General features: G+C 36.7%; 1 long non-coding RNA gene across 6 annotated transcripts; it reads right to left on the reverse strand.

Annotated features, from left to right (window-relative positions):
* Positions 1-502: 502 nt before the first annotated feature.
* Positions 503-15,875, reverse strand: LOC104647407 (uncharacterized). Of its 6 annotated transcripts, none has more exons than XR_011221245.1 (7): positions 15,739-15,875; positions 15,521-15,582; positions 15,129-15,183; positions 14,080-14,140; positions 7,860-7,918; positions 6,833-7,098; positions 503-6,683 (listed from the first exon to the last, which is right to left on the reverse strand). It is a non-coding gene; the product is annotated as an uncharacterized lncRNA (long non-coding RNA). The 6 variants fall into 6 exon arrangements; XR_003246875.2 differs by having other exon boundaries at positions 12,468-14,140; XR_002027716.3 differs by lacking the exon at positions 15,129-15,183.
* Positions 15,876-18,046: the final 2,171 nt, after the last annotated feature.

Raw genomic sequence — 18,046 nt, forward strand, 5'->3', positions numbered from 1 at the left:
TTCACCCCAATACACTCAAATCAACTCAAAATTGGCTCAAATTTTAGGATTTTCTTCTCTTAAACTACATGAACAAATCCCACTAATTATTAACCTCCAATTTCTACTCTATCAGAAGACACACTTTCAAAATTTGAAAAGTGTGAAAAGCTTGAAACCCTTTAATGGTAACTTCACTTCTACAACTCCAAATTGAACAAAATACACTAGGGAACAAGGATCTAGTGTCAAAAAAAACACCAAAAAAAATCAAGATTTTTTTTAACTTAAGACCAGATTTGTAAGAACAAATTTAAACTTAGGCTTTGATACCAAATGATAAAGATCAAACAATGAAAGACACAAATAAATAAAAATATATGTGAATTAATATTCAAGTTATTTAAATTATGGGAACCAAGGGATCAACACCCTGACCTCCCAATTGACTTTAAAAAACTAAATTCAACCAAAGAAAGAATAATCATAGGAAATCAAGAATCACAAAGTGGTAACACTTAAATTAATCAAACTCAAGAAGTTACCTTGCATTCCCAAGATTCACCCTATTTGAGAGTCAATATTCAATATAGTCTAAGTCTTGCAAAATGATAAAAGACTAATATTTATACTAAGGAAATAAAGAAGACACTTCTTTGACAATTTTACCTTACTTAGGTAAGGGCCTTGTTTGGTTGCCTTCTTTGTCAATTCTTTAATTCATGAAATTGCCATTTGCACACTTGGACTCTTTTCTTCTTCCTTCTCAATTTGATGTAATGTAAATACATTGTATGTCCTTCTTTGTTGACCTTCAACCTCCTCTAATGCTTCCCTTTTCATGAACATTTCTTGTAGGCCTTGGAGATCCTTTTCTTGACTCCGTGTGAAATGTCTTGAGGGGTACGTGTCATTCATTTTAGTGTCATCCATGCTGCCAATATTAAGGGCCTTCGTTGGTTGCCTTCTTTTGTGAATTCTTGAATTTATGAAATGGCCATTTCCACACATGGCCTCTTTCTTTCTTCCTTCTCAATTTGATGAAATGTAAACACATTGTATGTCCTTATTTATTGACCTTCAATGTCCTCTAATACTTCCATTTTAATGAACATTGCTTGTAGGCCTCGGAGATCCTTTGCTTGACTCCGTGTGAATGGTATTGAGGGGTACATGTCACTCATGTTAGTTCAAATAAATCATCAATCTAGCCTTAACGGAATTGAAAAAAATGGTTCTCGCCAAGTAAAATGAATCAGTCTCATTAGAAAAGGATGGTGTGTTAAGGTACCAAGGGAGATTGTGTGTTCCCGATGTAGATGGGTTGAGGGATCAGATCCTAGAAGAAGCATATGCGACCCGCTACTCAATTCATCCGGGTTTGACAAAAACGTACCATGACCTGAGGGAGATATATTTGTTGAAAGGTCTAAAAAGGGATATAGCGGAGTTTGTCACTAAGTGTCCGAATTTCCAAAAAGTAAAGGTCAACACCAAAAGTTGGGTGTCTTGCTACAAAAGATCCAAATTCCTACTTGGATGTGGGAACACATCAATATGGACTTTGTAGTAGGTTTACCTCAGACTCAAAAGTCATATGATTCCATATGGGTGGTTGTGGATCGATGGACTAAGTTCGGTCGCTTTATTCCAATCAAGTTTATGTATTCAGTAGAAGATTATGCATGGATCTTCCTATATGAGATTGTGTGCCGTCATGGAATTCCATTATCCATCATACGGATCGAGGCGCATAATCACATCTAGATTTTGGAGATCATTTCAAAAAGGGTTGGGTACTACGGTGAAATTGAGAATCGCTTTTCATTCCCAAATGAATTGACAAGCGGAGCATACTATAAGAACCCTTGAAGATATGCTTAGGGCGTGCATTATTGATATTAATGGGAATTGGAATAGACATTTGCCTTTTGTGGAGTTTGCCTATAATAATAGTTTTCATTCATCCATTTTCATGGCTCACTATGAAGCATTGTATGGTAGGAGGTGTAGGTATTCTATTGGATGGTTTGAAGTTGCTGAGCCATCGCTTCTTGGTCTTGAGTTGATTTATAAGACTTTAGCAAAGGTTTGTATCATAAGTTTTCGGTTACAAACATCCTAAAGTTGGCAAAAGTATTATGGCGATCATAGGGGAAGGGATTTGAAGTTGTAAGAAGGTGATAAGGTGTACTTTAAAATTTCAGCAATGAAAGGGGTAGTTAGATTTGGAAAGAAAGGGATGTTGAGTCCTCGTTATGTTAGTCCCTATGAAATCCTTCAAAGGGTTGGTAAGGTTGCTTATGAATTGAAAATTCCTAGTGAATTGGCTTCGGTTCATCCGATTTTCCATGTTTCTATGTTGAAAAAGTGTATTGGTGATCCCGATTCCATTCTTCCTATTGAGGATTTTGGTGTTAAGGATAACCTCTCTTATGAGGAAGTTCGGTTTAAATTCTTGATAGGCAAGTCATGAAGTTGAGGAATAAAGAGGTGGTTTTCGTAAAGGTGTTATGGAAGAATCACCTAGTCCAGGGTGCAACATGGGAGGCCGAGGCCGACATGAAGTCCCGTTACCCTCATATTTTTGAGAATTATGGTTAGTCATTTTTTAATAGTATAAATATGACTAGAATTTAAGGTTTCTTGATTTTTTGGGGTGAAGTTTTACAATGTATGCATTTTTGAAAGATTAACGATGAAGTTACTGTAATATTGCCTTTGAAAACTTGAAATTTTGCTTTATGCTTGTTTTGAGTTATATTGTGCATTTTGATATAGTGAGTCTTTATAAATTATATGTATCATGTAGATAAGATGAACTCTGTGCTGATTGATTCATGCAATTATTGACCTCGTGTGTTAAATACCTCATGATGAAATGTTTGAGCATTATAAGTGGTTATTAAAGATTTTGGAATTACCTTGTTGAAATGATATGATTTATGTTATTAGATGTTGTTGATTGGTTGGGCTTCTAGTCTTGAGTCTATTCCTTCCTTCAAAAGAGTTTTGGTGTCATTCAGGGACGAATGTTCCTAAGGGGGGATAATGTAACACCTTGAAAATTCAAGATGTGTCGTAAAGCCTAATGTAGGTGTCATATGGTGTAAGTACTGTTTTTAAGTCCATTATAAATGAATATAGGTCATTTAGAAAATTTGAGAACCAAAACGTCCAAGAACGTCCATGACATTCGGGAAGTTGGTTCAAAGGGATGTTAGCGTGCCTAAGCCGATTTTACTTATTTTTAGGAGTAGGAAATGTACGAAAATTGGTGGAAGGGTATCTTATAGGTGTTTAGGTTGTTACGTGGTCGAAACGTCCTGGTACGACTCCCCAAGGACCGACTAAGGGCCCTTGGAGAGGACCCTAGCGTTTGAAGCAACACCACCTGGCAGTGTGCATCGACAGGGCAATAGACGGGTTGTGAGTGGACAAACGGGGCGTCCATTCTACCGTTGTCCCATACTTAAACATGATGTGGAAGCCCCTCGTCTAAACAATTTCTGCACTCATCGAGAGAGTGCTGGATGAAAGGGGAAGGGTCTGTCGACTCACAGACGGCCCGTTGTTCGGGGTCTTGTCTATGACTGTCAAGTTTTCTGCTTAAATTAAGTTGGTCTCATTTAATTAGTTAGGGGATAGGTGGTTTAATTAGGGGTTAAGGGAGTCTAATTAAGTTGATTCAAGACCCAATATAAATACTTCCAACCCTCATTAATCTAAGACAATTCTCAAATATAAGCTCTCTGATTTCTCTCTTCTTTCTATCTCTACTTGAACTCACCATTGAAGACTACCAAGGAAAATGGTTTGGGGATGTAAAAGGGATGAATTTATCACCACATTGTTATCAAACATTAAGGTATGGGATCTAATTCACCTTTGAGACTCTTTCCTCAAAGGGTTCCTTCAGAATGGATTTCAAAAGTTGAGTTTCCTTATGGGTTTCATCAAATTACGAAATTGAAGTTATGGATTGAGCTATTTATTATTTATGTATGTTATGTTGAATAGATTAACATGTGATTTAACTTGTTTATGGTAATTTTTAATGGTTTCGTCTAAATTGAAGAACATGATCCTCAATCCCTAACCCTGGGTTCTGATATTGATCTATATTATATGGTGATCATTCAATTGTCTTGGCTATTGATTAGATAACTATCCTATGGTTATCATTCTATTTCTTGAGATAATATTTAGGTTATGAAGTATATTGTGATATTATCCTATATATCTTGTCTTAAAATATGATCTAGTGTTGAATTGGGTTCTCGAGACGCAATTGGCCTTGTTATCTTATTGGTTATCATGGTGTGATGATTTTACTCCCGTAATGGGTTTAGTTATGGTTTGATGGTAAGACCTTGATTATGAACTATGAGGAAGACTTGGTAAGTCTTAGAATCTCTATCTTTACTTTCAATTGTGATTAATTGTGGTTAAGTCATGATGTTACATTGGAGTACGACTTATACTGGATGATAGTGTGGTATGATGTTCAATTGAAATGTCTTGACTATGTTGTGAGGTTGATTAAGGTGTATGTGATATAGGATTGTTAAAACTACCAATAATCCTTGATATGCTACGAATTGCTAATGTGTTAACCTCACTTATATGAATTGAGATAAAAGGACTTATACTCATACAATTCTTATGGAGCTATTGATAATGATGATTTTACAAGGGATAAACCCTTTGATCTAAACTAAGCTATGATTGGTAATTAAAGGCTTAAAGATATTTCAAAAAGGGACTCTATCTTATCACCGAGTAGACTAGATTGAAGAGTTTCCCTTCCCACCTAGGGAAGGTAGGATCACTACATTACTGTTGAGATTGGAGAGTATAATCCATGGTGCATAAAGAGGGTCCCAATTATATCTCCTAGTTCTTGAACCATGTTACCCCCATAAGAATACTAGCTAGTGGATCCACATAGTTCCTATGTTTTATTTTTTGGTACTACTTTGGCAAGTAGTCCGCCTACTTTCGGTGTTGGGTTTTATGACACCGGATTCCACACTAGCTCATGTAATCTATATCGGTTAGGGAAAGATGTTCCCAAAAGGTATAATGAATTAAAGTACTTGAACTCTAACTTGGATAACCTACAAGTTCTATATTAGTCTAGGTAGAGTTATGGGACTCTACCTAAGCATTGCACTAGTTATCCTTGAGGGGACTCTTAGGAGGAGGTTCTTATATATGTTTATATTATGATGATATATGATATACATATGATGACCTTGGCATATTGTTCATACTATATGTTGATTAGTTCATTTATGAATATGCCTTGGGTTATAATGTTAACATAATATGAAGTGTAAATCTAAATGTTATGTTATGTAAAGTTGGACATTGGTCATGCTTTCTTGTTGAGGATACTTGATTGAGTGAGGTTATGTGGCATTGCTTTGTCATTGCACTTGTTGACTTGATAAGGATTCATGAGTAGTGTCTTTCTTATTATGTTATAATTGACTCTTATTCATTCTTGTAATGTTATTCCTTGATAATAGGGTTGTATTAAATTATGGGTTCAAGTATGTTGGGATAAGTATTACTTATTGAGATCGTAAGCATGTTTGGCTGGTTGATACGATTGGTTTGGCTTTGCACTAGGTTCCTAAAGGGGTAAAATGGCATGTTTGGACTAAGAGTCCCTTTTTAGCGTATTTTGCTTGTATATATGCATAAGGTCTCATACTTAGTACATGTGGAGTACTAACCCCATTTTATTCTCTTTTTTCAAACATTTTATGTTCCGGTCGTTGAAGAGTTTTGAAGGAGACATTATTGAAGGCTTGGATTCTTCATTTCATCCAAGTGGGGTAGGTCCTCAACTTCCGAGGTCAATGCCACCATCTATCTTACGGACTTGTTCTGAGTTTAAAGATTCTTTCATTTCTTTCCCTTTTCAATTGAGTATTATACTTTTGTATGACCTATATGTTGTCTTGTTTGATTGATGTAAGGGTTATGCCCATATTGTGATAATCGTGTAGATTGTATGAGATGAGACAATCGTTGAGACTATATTTATATTTTATATATATGTATGCACAATAAGAGTAGAAGGCTATGCAACCTTCCTATACGAAGGGTGTATGTATACTCGATATGATTATATATTATGTGTATGTAGAGGTCTATGTAAACCTCCAACTAGTTATAATGAAAGTTTTAAATTTTTCTGTAATTTTAAAACTATGAATGTAATGACATGAGACTAAGATGCTAGTCTTAGACCTTAAAAATGACGAAGATGCCGGTTATGTCTACGGGGTAAACCCGGATGTTACCTTTGATATCAATTAAACAAGCCCTCAAAATATTTTCTAAAGTTTTAATAGTATGCTCTGCTTGACCGTTAGTCTGAGGAAGAAAAGCCGTACTCAAGTTCACCTTTGAACCCTAGCCTTTCAGAAATGACCTCAAAAATTGTGCAGTAAATTGTGCACCTCTATATGAAATAATTGACAATGCAAATCCATGAATTCTAACTACCTCTTTAAGATAAATGATGGAATAATCCTCTATCACCTGAATGAGTAATCTTCACTACAATACAATACCAACATGTATTTACCAAGGACTCAGTAAAGCTCCAAATCAACCTGGAGCTCACCAAAAGTATCATAGTGTCGTATGCTCCTACTGAAGAGGTCTACTAGCTGGAGTGCATGTGCCTGCATCAAGAAATGCAGCGTCCCCAGTAAGGGACATCAGTACAAAAAAAATGTATTGAATATGTAAGGCAATATAGCATATGTAATACGAGGGTTCAAATGAAATCAAGTATCAACATATGAGTGCATAAATAAGGAGAGAAGACCACCTTTGCTTACTCTTGTGAGATCATGTAAGTTACATTGTTTTCTTTACTTTTGTGTACGTTATAATCTTTGTAGGGCATTTTATACAAGTGACAAGCTAATCAGTGGTGGAAGAGGATGACCCATGCTAGGCATATTAACCCGTGGGTTGCGGTCCTCATAATTACACAATTTGGGATTGGCCCATGCTAGGCTTTCTCCCCTGAGCTGCCACCCTTATTTACCAGTTGGGATCGACCCATGCTAGCTTTCACCCTTGGGCTCCCACCTGTAATTATATAGATTTCGTCACTTAGATTTCTTTAATCCTTGAGATTCATTTTTATCATTTCATAACTCTTTTGGGATCGTTCTTTGGATAATCGTAACTCTTTTGAGATGTTATTTTGGTGGTCATAATAAGTTTGGAGATATGGAAATTCGGACAATTAATAGAATACATGAAAATAATACTTCAAGGCAATAATAATGACATAAGCAGGTAAGCAACTTAAGCACATTATTTAAGAGTTTAATGACACAATTGACTTCAAACAACAAAGAGGGGGGAAATTTTGTTAGTTATTTGGAGACAGTACGCTGCCACTATGTTTCCTTTTCCAGGAATAAAATTTATGAGATTCACTTCATTGGTATTAATCGCAAGTATCAAATTTCATGCCAAATGGTTATAGAATCGAATAGCCTTACATACCTTATCCTCAAACTTATATACTATCACGATTCAACCTCTCCTTTATTGTTTTAATATACAATTTAAGTCATGGAAAACTAAAATTAGCAGTTATCACACCATGAGCCTCGTAAAACAGTAGCTAAATTTGAAAGATAATGATCCCATACAACCCTTAACGTAATGTGTATCACCACACCGTCATTCTCTTGTACAAATAGAACAGCCCCAAATATTCTTTATCACACAACCAACTATTGAACTCACCAACCCCTTGAGTTCTTCATGACAGCACACCACTAATTCCTCACTCAAACTCTTACACATGGAAGACAAAAATGGAGCAGTCACCTTACCTCAATTTTGGCAACTCCTTATAACTTGAATTCTTTTAGAACTTCAGCTTCCCTTCATACTTAAACCAAAGAAGAAAGAAAGGCATTTTAATAACTGAGGAAGTGAGCAGTAGCTGCTAGAAATATTCTGCATTTGTAGTTATATTAGAGCATGAATAACATGTTCCCCTAATCATTCATTGGAGAATTAAGCTAAATCCATGAGTTTTCACTTGCCTTGATTTGCATATATGAGGGTTTCTTCATGAACCCTAGAAAACTTTAAGGCTGCTGGTTAATCTTTAAGAGAAAAGAGAGAGAGAGAGAGAGAGAGAGAGAGAAAGACAGAGAGACAGCGAGAGGGAGAGAGGGAGAGAGAATGTGTGTGTGTGTGTGAGAGAGAGAGAGAGAGAGAGAGAGTTGGAGTAATTCTTATTTTTATGTGTTAAAATGGGTGAAGGATATCTGCTCATATTGGATATATATGGAGCTTGACCAAAAAAATATCCTCTAGAACCTCCTTTTCTTGAGGTCCATTTTCAGCCAGTAATTGGTCAAGTAGGTGATGGACCTGCTTATGCACATCAAGTAGCTCAAAAGATCAAACAAGGTGATGCACCTAGTTGCTTTCACTTGCGATTTATCTATATTGGGCCTTGGCAGATTTTGGTACTGGACTTTCTTTTATTTTTATTTTCTTTTTAATAAATTTGGGCTTCAAGTGAGACCATTACTATAATTCTAAATCTGGTCCATCAAGCTTTGGCCCTTTATTATAGCTCAAGTAGGTGATACAGCTGCTAGCTTAATAAATCCAAGAAAGAAGCTCAATTATTTTATTAAATTTTATGAATTTTACATCCTTTTTCTTCAACTTAGAACTTAACTTTCAAATTTAATCTTAATTACCACCTTAGTGTCTCTAGTTTAAATACATCTAGCGGAGTCAACTTACAATAAATACATTGAAACGTGCATATCACGATACATCACTTTCCGGCTAGTTTAACCAACACTAATCATATAAGGAACATGATTCCTCATCTATACTATAAGGCCATCCGTATCTCAAGAATAGAACAAGCATATGCATAAGACGGGCTATTACATCCTCTCCTCCTTAAAACATTCATCCTCGAATGTTACCATAGTTATCCAGCCCAAACAGATTCAAGCCTAAGTTAGAACTACAATTAATCACATAATTCATATAGATGTATACTTACTAGTCGGCACATAAACTAAGCATTTTCATCTTTCTCTTGGATCTGAAAGAGATGAGGATACTTCAATTTCATTGCTTCTTCCGCTTCCCATGTAACTTCTTCTACTTGTTCGTTCCTCCATGACACTTATGCAGAAGCTACCTCTTTATTTCTTAACTTCCTAACTTTATCTAGAATAGCAATGGGTACTTCTTCATAAGTGAGATCTCCCGTAACATGTACATCTTCAGTAGGAGTAACAGGAGATAGGTCACCTACGCATTTTCGTAGCATTGAGATATGAAACAACGGATGAAATGATGAAAGCTCTTGTGGTAGTTCTAACTCATAGGCTACTTGGCCGAATTTTCGAATAATATTTTATGGACCTTATAGCGTCGACTCAACTTTCCCTTTTTACCAAACCACATTACCCCTTTCATTGTAAACACCTTGAAGAACACCCAATCCCTATAGAAAACTCTAGTCCTCTCCTTCTATTATCCGCACATGATTTATATCGACTTTGAGCTGTTTCTAGCCGCTGATGTATTGCTTTGACTTTTTCCATAGCTTGATGAACAAGATCTATCCCAAATAAGGCAGTTTCACCTGTTTCAAACTAGCCAATTAGTGATCTACACTTTCGACTATATAAGGCTTCATAAGGTGCCATTTTAATGCTCGTATGGTAGCTATTGTTATAAGCATATTCAATAAGAGGTAGGTGATCTACCAGCTACCCTTGAAATCTAATATGCAAGCTCGCAGCATATCCTCAAGTGTCTGAATTGTACGTTCTGCCTGGCCATCCATTTAAGGGTGAAAGGTTGTATTTAAATTCACTTTTGTTCTCAAACTCGTTTGGAACGACTTCTAAAAATTTGTAGTGAACTACGCTCCTCTATCATATATTATAGAGATTGGCACTCCATGTAGTTGAACTATCTCTTTAATGTACAACCTCGCATACTCTTCAACTGTATAAGTAGTCTTCACCAGCAAGAAGTGTGCTGCTTTGGTGAGTATGTCGACTATTACCCATATGGAGTCAAACTTCTGGAATGAGCGAGGCAAATCAGTGACAAAATCCCTGTTGATCATGCCCCATATCCAAATAAAAAGTTCTATATGCTTCATATAACCTCCTGGCCTCTGGTGCTCTACTTTTAATTGTTGACAATTTGGACACTGAGCCACCAATTCTGCAATGCTCCTCTTCATGTCCCCCCACCAATACATTTCTCTCTAGTCATGATACATTTTAGTTGACCCCGAATAAACAGAATATCTTAAATGATGCTTCCATCATGATCCTCTTTCTTAGTTCATCTACATTATGTACACACAATCTGTTTTGACATCGAACTACTCCCTCTTGCCTTTGTCAAACCATGTTGTTTATTCTCCTTAAGCTGTAAAAGAATAGGATCAGTGCACTGCTTCTCTTTCACTTCCACTACTAATAAGAATTCTGCCGCATTTTGCACAATAACCCCTTCATCTTACAATTCATGAAGGCAAACCCCCAAACTAGCTAATTGACATAGATCCTTAGTTATTCCTTGTCAATCCACAGACTACCCAAAAGTACTTGCTAGTATTTTACGGCTTAAAGCATCAGCTACTACATTTGCTTTACTGGGATGATACAAGATATCAATGTCATTATCTTTTAATAGCTCCAGCCACCTTCACTGCCTCACATTTAATTCCTTTTGCTTAAAGATATATTACAAACTCTTATGATTAGCGTAAATGTCAATATGAACTACATATAAGTAGTGGCGCCATATCGTCAAAGCAAACACAATTGTTGCTAGATCTAGATCATGGGTTGGATAATTTTTCTTATGTGGACGCAGCTGGCTTGAGACATAAGCTATAACTTTACTATGATGAGTCAATACCCAACCTAAGCCCACTCCCGAAGCATCAATATACACTGCATAGCCTTCTGTGCCTTCTAGAAGTACCAACACAGGTGTAGAAGTTAATTTACTCTTCAGCTCTTTGAAGCTTCTTTCACACTCATCACTCCACTGAAACTTGGTTTCTTTGTGTGTTAGATTTGTCAACGGTGAAGCAATGGAAGAAAATCCTTCAACGAACCTTCTGTAATAACCTTCCAATAAAAAAAATACGGATCTCTGTAGGTGTTGTAGGTCTTGGCCAGCTTTTCACAGCTTCTATTTTCTGGTTATCAACCCTTACTCCTTCCTCGGATACAATATGACCTAAGAATGCCACAAATTTCAACCAGAACTCACATTTAGAGTTTACTTTGCTTATAGTTTACGATCACAAAGAATTTGTAAAACCTACCACAAGTGATTAGAATGATCCTCTTCCAATCTTGAATTCACAAACATGTCATCTATGAACACTATCACTAACACATCTAAAAATGGCTTGAACACCGTATTCATCAAATCCACAAAAGTTGTTGGTGCATTTGTTAGCCCGAGTGACATGATTAAGAACTCAAAATGACCATACCGTGTTCGTAAATCTGTCTTGGGTATATCTTTGTCCATGACCCTCACTTGGTGATAATCTGACCTCAGATCGATCTTTGAAAAACGCCTAGAACCTTGTAACTGTCAAACAAATCATTACTTCTAGGGAGGGTATATTTGTTCTTAATTGTTACCTTATTCACTATCGGTAGTCTATACACATTCTTAATGATCCATCTTTCTTGCGTACAAATAAAATTGGTGCTCCCTATGGGGACATACTAGGCCTTATGAATCCTTTTTCTAAGAAATATTTTAATTGCTCCTTCAACTCCCGTAGTTTGGCCGGAGTCATTCTATACGGAGGAATTGAGATAGGTTAAGTATCTGGAAGCACATCAATACCGAACTCTACTTCACGTTATGGAGGCAAACCATGAAGATATTCAGGAAACACATCTGGAAAATCATTTACCCCGAAATGGATTGAAGGGTTGGTGACTCCACATCTAAATTTTTTACTCTAACCATATGAGATATGTATCCTTTGGAAATCATCTTCTTTGCCTTATGATAAGAAATAAATTTACCTCTTTGCGCCCCAATACTATATTTACATTCGAGTACTACCTCTTTTGGAAACTAGAAATGCACTATCTTAGTTCGGCAATCTACCGTGGCATAATAATAAGCTAACCAATCCATAGCCAATATAACATCAAAAGCTACCATGTCTAGATCAACAAGGTCAGCCAATGTATTATGATTACAAACAGTTACAATACAATTACGATAAACAATTCTAGCTATAATAGACTCACCAATTGGTTTAGACAATTCAAATGGCTTCGGAAATAATTTTGATGCTCTTTTGAACTTTCCAGCAATCAACGGTGTAACATATGATAGTGTAGACCCCGGATCAATTAATGCATATACAATATGTGAAAAGATGGACAATGTACCTGTAACCACATCTGGCGAGGCTTCTTAATTTTGTCGATCTCCTAGTGCATATGTACGATTCTGACATCCACTAGAGCTTGTTACTCCCCTAGTTCCGCTACCACAACCTCTAGGAATCTGTACCCCCCTACCCAAAGACGGTGTTGATGAGTTTGATGCAACAACTGATCTAGTTGGCTGTGCAACGCCACCCATGCCCCTATGAGGGCAGTTTCTCATATATGCCTTGGTGCGCCACACTAAAAACAAACATATGTCCTAAACCTGCATGCACCGGATGATTCCTCCCACACTGTTTACAAGGCTGTCGAAGAGGCCTTGATTGGCTCGTACTTCCCTGTTTCTAACTCTTGTATCCTTCTAAGAGCCTTTTACCCTCTAACTTTTTCCCAAAGGCCTTCATCCTTGCTATATCCATATCTTTATTCAATGAAGCAGTGGTACAGTCTCCAACTAAATATGGTTCTAATTTATCCACATATCGATGAACTCTATCCTCCGTGGTAGCTACTACATTAGGAGCATATCTTGCTAAGGAAATGAATTTGAGACTATACTCTCTCACGCTCATACCTCTTTGGTGGAGATTTAACAACTGATCCGCATGGGCCTTTCAGATCTCCAATGGAAGATAATGCTCAAGGAATGCCTTTTTGAACTCTTTCCACGTAGCTGAAGGTGCATATATTCCCCTAGATTACATCAAAGCTTCATAATCTATATGCTGCTAGCTCAAGTGCTTTTATACCACTAGCATGCATAATATCCAAAACTCATTTATCTGATCTATAAAGTCTTGCATCCTTCATTAGGATCTGACTTGGTGAGTGATGGAGGGTCCAAGTTAAGAAAATCATGTATCAGTGTTCCAGCTGCTCTATCTACACCACTATACGAGTTAATAATTGGAGTACATTCCTCAAATCTTGCTCGGTAGCATTAATAGGATGTTCCTGAGGTTCATCTTCCCTCCTTAGTTCTTCAGGAGATGGAGGCGTCGGGGAAGTCTGCGATAGAGACTCATCTTGAGATGCACTTTGAACAGCTTGACTTAGTGGTGGTTGGTTGGGTCCCTTCTTAGGGAGCCACATCTACTCTCTTACCAATAATTTTACTCCTTCTCGTAACCAGCATCTTTGTTATAACAAAACAATTTAGAAATTAAATATAATTCACCTACAACATTGGTTCTATCGCACTAACTAAGAAATGAGACAAATCTTACATGTCCCGTAGCCTCCTGTTTATAGATATGGTGCACGACACATCCATAGGCAAGACCCTACACAGACACAGTTTTGTAGACTCCCTAGTATGACTTGCTCTGAAACCACTTTTGTCACGCCTCAAAAACAATTAAGATGGACAGACACCCGAAGCCCTAAGGTCCCGAGAGAACCAACCTGAAGTCTGTTCTTACTTTGGATATAACTATAACAATCATGACAAGTTCATAAAGGACACAACGATAAAAACCACATAAGTAGACCCAAATATTTATATACAAGACTTGGCCATTGAGGCCACAACACCTTAAGACACAACTATAATACAATACCAACATGAATTTACCAAGGACTCAGTAAAGCTTCAAATCAACCTGGAGCTCACCAAAAGTTGCACAGTGTCATATGCTCCTACTGAGAAGGTCTACTAGTTGGATTACATGTGCCTGCAGCATGAATACAGCGTCCCCCGTGAGGGACGCCAGTACAAAAAAATGTACTGATTATGTAAGGCAATATAGCATATGTAATAAGAGGGCTCAAATGAAATCAAGTATCAACATATGAGTGCATAGATCATGAGAAAAGACCACTTTTGCTTACTCTTGTGAGATCATGTAAGTTACATTATTTTCTTTACTTTTCTGTATGTTATAATCTTTGTAGGGCATGTGATACAAGTGACCAGCTAATCAGTGGTAGAAGAGGATGACCCATGCTAGGTATATTAGCCCCTTTGATGCAGTCCTCATAATTACACAATTTGGGATGGGTCCATGCTAGGCTTTCGCCACTTAAATACCACCCTTCTATACCAATTGGTATCGTCCCATGATAGACTTTATCCCCTAAGCTACCACCCTTATGTACTACTTGGGATTGACCCATTCCAGGCTTTCGCGCCTAGGCTGCCACTCGTAATTATATAGATTTCATCACTTAGATTCTTTAATCTTTGAGATTGTTGTTTATCACTTTGTAAAACTTTTGGGATCGCTTTTTCGAGAATCGTAACTCTTTTATTATGTTATTTGGTGGTCATAATAATTTTGAAGATATGGAAGTACAGGCCAGTAATAGAAGACATGAAAAAAAATACTTAAAGGCAATAACAATGACATAAGGATCCATGTAACATAAACACATTATTTAAGAGCTTAATGACACAATTGACTTCAAACAACAAATAGGAGGATTCACCAGACTTGCTTTTGATAATACCATTTCTATACCAGCCCGGGGGTGAATAATTACACAAGTACAAGATAGTGAACATATAAAGAAGTAGTTCTATGCACTATAGAGAGGGGGGAAATTTTGTTAGCTATTTGGAGACAGTACGTTGTAACTATGTTTCCTTTTCTAGGAATAGATTTTATGAGATTCACTTCATTGGTATTAATCGCAAGTATCAGATTTCATAGTCTTACATACCTTATCCTCATAGTGATATACAATTATGATTCAGCCTCCCCTTTATGGTTTTATTCTACAATTTAAGTCATGGCAAACTAAAATTAGCAGCTATCACACCATGAGCCTCGAAAAACAGTAGCTAACTTTGACAGATAATGAGACCATAGATCCCTCAACATAATGTGTATCACCACACCCTCATTCTCTATCCATCACATACATTATACATCATTTCCCCAAGATCAACCAACTTGCGCCAACAGTAATACACATAGAACAGCCCCAAATATTCTTTATCATACAACCAACTATTGAACTCACCACCCCCTTTAGTTCTTCATGACAGCACAACTCTAATTCCTCACTCAAACTCATACACAAGGAAGACAAAAATGTAGCAGTCACCTTACCTCAATTTCGGCAACTTCTCCTTATAACTTGAATTCTTTTAGAACTTATGCTTCCCTTCACACTTAAACCAAAGAAGAAAGAAAGGTATTTCAATAACTAAGGAATTGAGCAGTAGCTGCTTGAAATATTCTGCCTTTGTAGTTATATTAGAGCATGTATAACATGTCTCCTTATCATCCATGGGAGAATTAAGCTAAATCCATGAGTTTTCACTTACCTTGGTTTGCAGATATGAGGGTTTCTTCAAGAACCCTAGAAAACTTTAAGGTTGCTGGTTTAATCTTTAAGAGAAAAGAGAGAGAGAGAGAGAGAGAGAGAGAATTGGAGTTAATTCTTATTTTTATGTGTTAAAATTGGTAAAGGATATCTGATCATATTGGATATATATGGAGCTTTATTGACCACAAAAATATTCTTTAGAACCTTTCTTTTCTGGGGTCCATTTTCAGCCACAAATTGGTCAAGTAGGTGATGGACCTACTTATGCACATCAACTACCTCAAAAGGTCAAACTAGGTGATGCACCTAGTTGCTTTACCTTGGGATTTATCTATATTGGGCCTTGGCAGATTGGGCTATTGGACTTCCTTTCATTTTTATTTTCTTTTAATAGGTTTGGGCTTCAAGTGAGCCCATTACTATAATTCTAAATCTGGTCCATCAAGCTTGGGCCCTTTTATTATAGCTCAAGTAGGTGATGCAACTTCTAGATTAATAAAGCCAAGCAAGCAGCTCAATTATTTTATTCCATTTTATGAAAATACGTCCTTTTGATTCAACTTAGAACTTAACTTTCAAATTTAAGCTCAGTGACCACCTTAGTATCTCCAGTTTAAATACATCTGGCGGAGTCAACTTATAGTAAATACTCTAAAACGTGCATGACATGATGCATCACTTTCCAAAAAATTTAAACCAACCCTAATCATATAAGGAATACGGTCCCACATCTATACTATAAGGTTAGCAGTATTACAAGAGTAGAACAAGCATATGAGTAAGACGGGCTGTTATAACGGCTATTAAGTAATAAATTCCATATTGATCATCTCTCACTTACATTGAATCTCTATATTCTGAGCCATACCACCAGGCATTTAGTGTTGTACCTTAACTTGTTGACAATTCGATCATTAGCAACAAACTTTGCAATGTCTTTGTTAATTCTACTCCACCAGTAACTCTCTCTCTCTCTCTCTCTAATCATGATACATCTTTGTGGAACCTGAATAGATAGAAATCTGGAACTATGAGATCTTATCCTCTCATGGAGCTCATCCGCCCTTGGCACACACAATCTACCTTGATACCTCAATACACCATCCCCCCTTTGTTGAAAAGTCATTACTTTCTGCGTATGAACATTAACCATTAATTCTAGCAAAATAGAATCTTGGTCTTATTTCTCTTTCACTTCTAACAGGAATGATGATTCAGCCTCATTCATCACCACTAATCCTCCTTCGTTGGAATCCATCAAACAAGGTCCTTATCGTTCAAGTATATGCATATCTTTTGCTAAGTATTTCTTGTTTCCATCAACATGTGAGGTACTACCCATATAAAACCTGCTCAAAGCATTAGCAACAACATTATCCTTACATTGGTGATAAAGAATACTCATATTAAAATCCTTGAGTAAATCCAACCACCTTCTTTGTCTGAGATTAAGCTCTTTCAAACTAAGCACGTACTGAAGGCTCTTATGATGGTTGAACACATATACATGAAAACCATATAGATAGTGACACCATATTTTCAAAGCATACACTATGAAAACCAACTCTAGATCATGGATAGGGTATTTTTCTCGTGAACTATAAGTTGTCTGGAGCCATAAGCTATAACTTTGTCATTCGGTATCAACACACAACCAAAACCAACTCTAGACACATCACAATATATTATAATTCCTTGTGTACCTTCTCGTTATGTCAATATTGGGGCAGTAGTCAACCACTTTTTCAATTTCTGAAAAGCTTCATACTACTGAAACTTAAATGTCTGCTTAGTCCACGTAGTCAATGGGGATGAAATAGATGAGAACCCCTCAACGAACCTTTTATAATATTAGTAGGAGATATAGGTCTAGGAAAATTCTTTGTTGCCTCTATTTTCAGAGTATCAACTCTAATCGATCACCAGAAACAATATGGCCTAAGAATGCCAGAGACTCAAGCAAAAATTCACACTTTGAATTTTTTTTATATTACTCCATATCCTTAAAAGTTTGTAGAACTACTAGGATATGTCTAGCACGATCTTCCTCATTCTTCAAATGGATCATAATGTCATCAATGAATATGAGAACAAACATATCTAAATAAGGTTTGAATACTCTATTCATAAGGTCCATGAATGTTGCATGAGAATTGGTCAAACAAAAGGACATAACTAGGAACTCATAATGACCATAATTGGTTGTCGAATGTTGTCTTAAGGATATCACTTTCTCTAACTCTCAACTGATGATAGACAAATATGAGGTCTATCTTACAAAAACAAGTGGCACCCTAAAGTTGATC

The sequence above is a fragment of the Solanum lycopersicum genome, chromosome 5 (assembly GCF_036512215.1).
Source record: "Solanum lycopersicum chromosome 5, SLM_r2.1".
NCBI lineage: Eukaryota > Viridiplantae > Streptophyta > Magnoliopsida > Solanales > Solanaceae > Solanum > Solanum lycopersicum.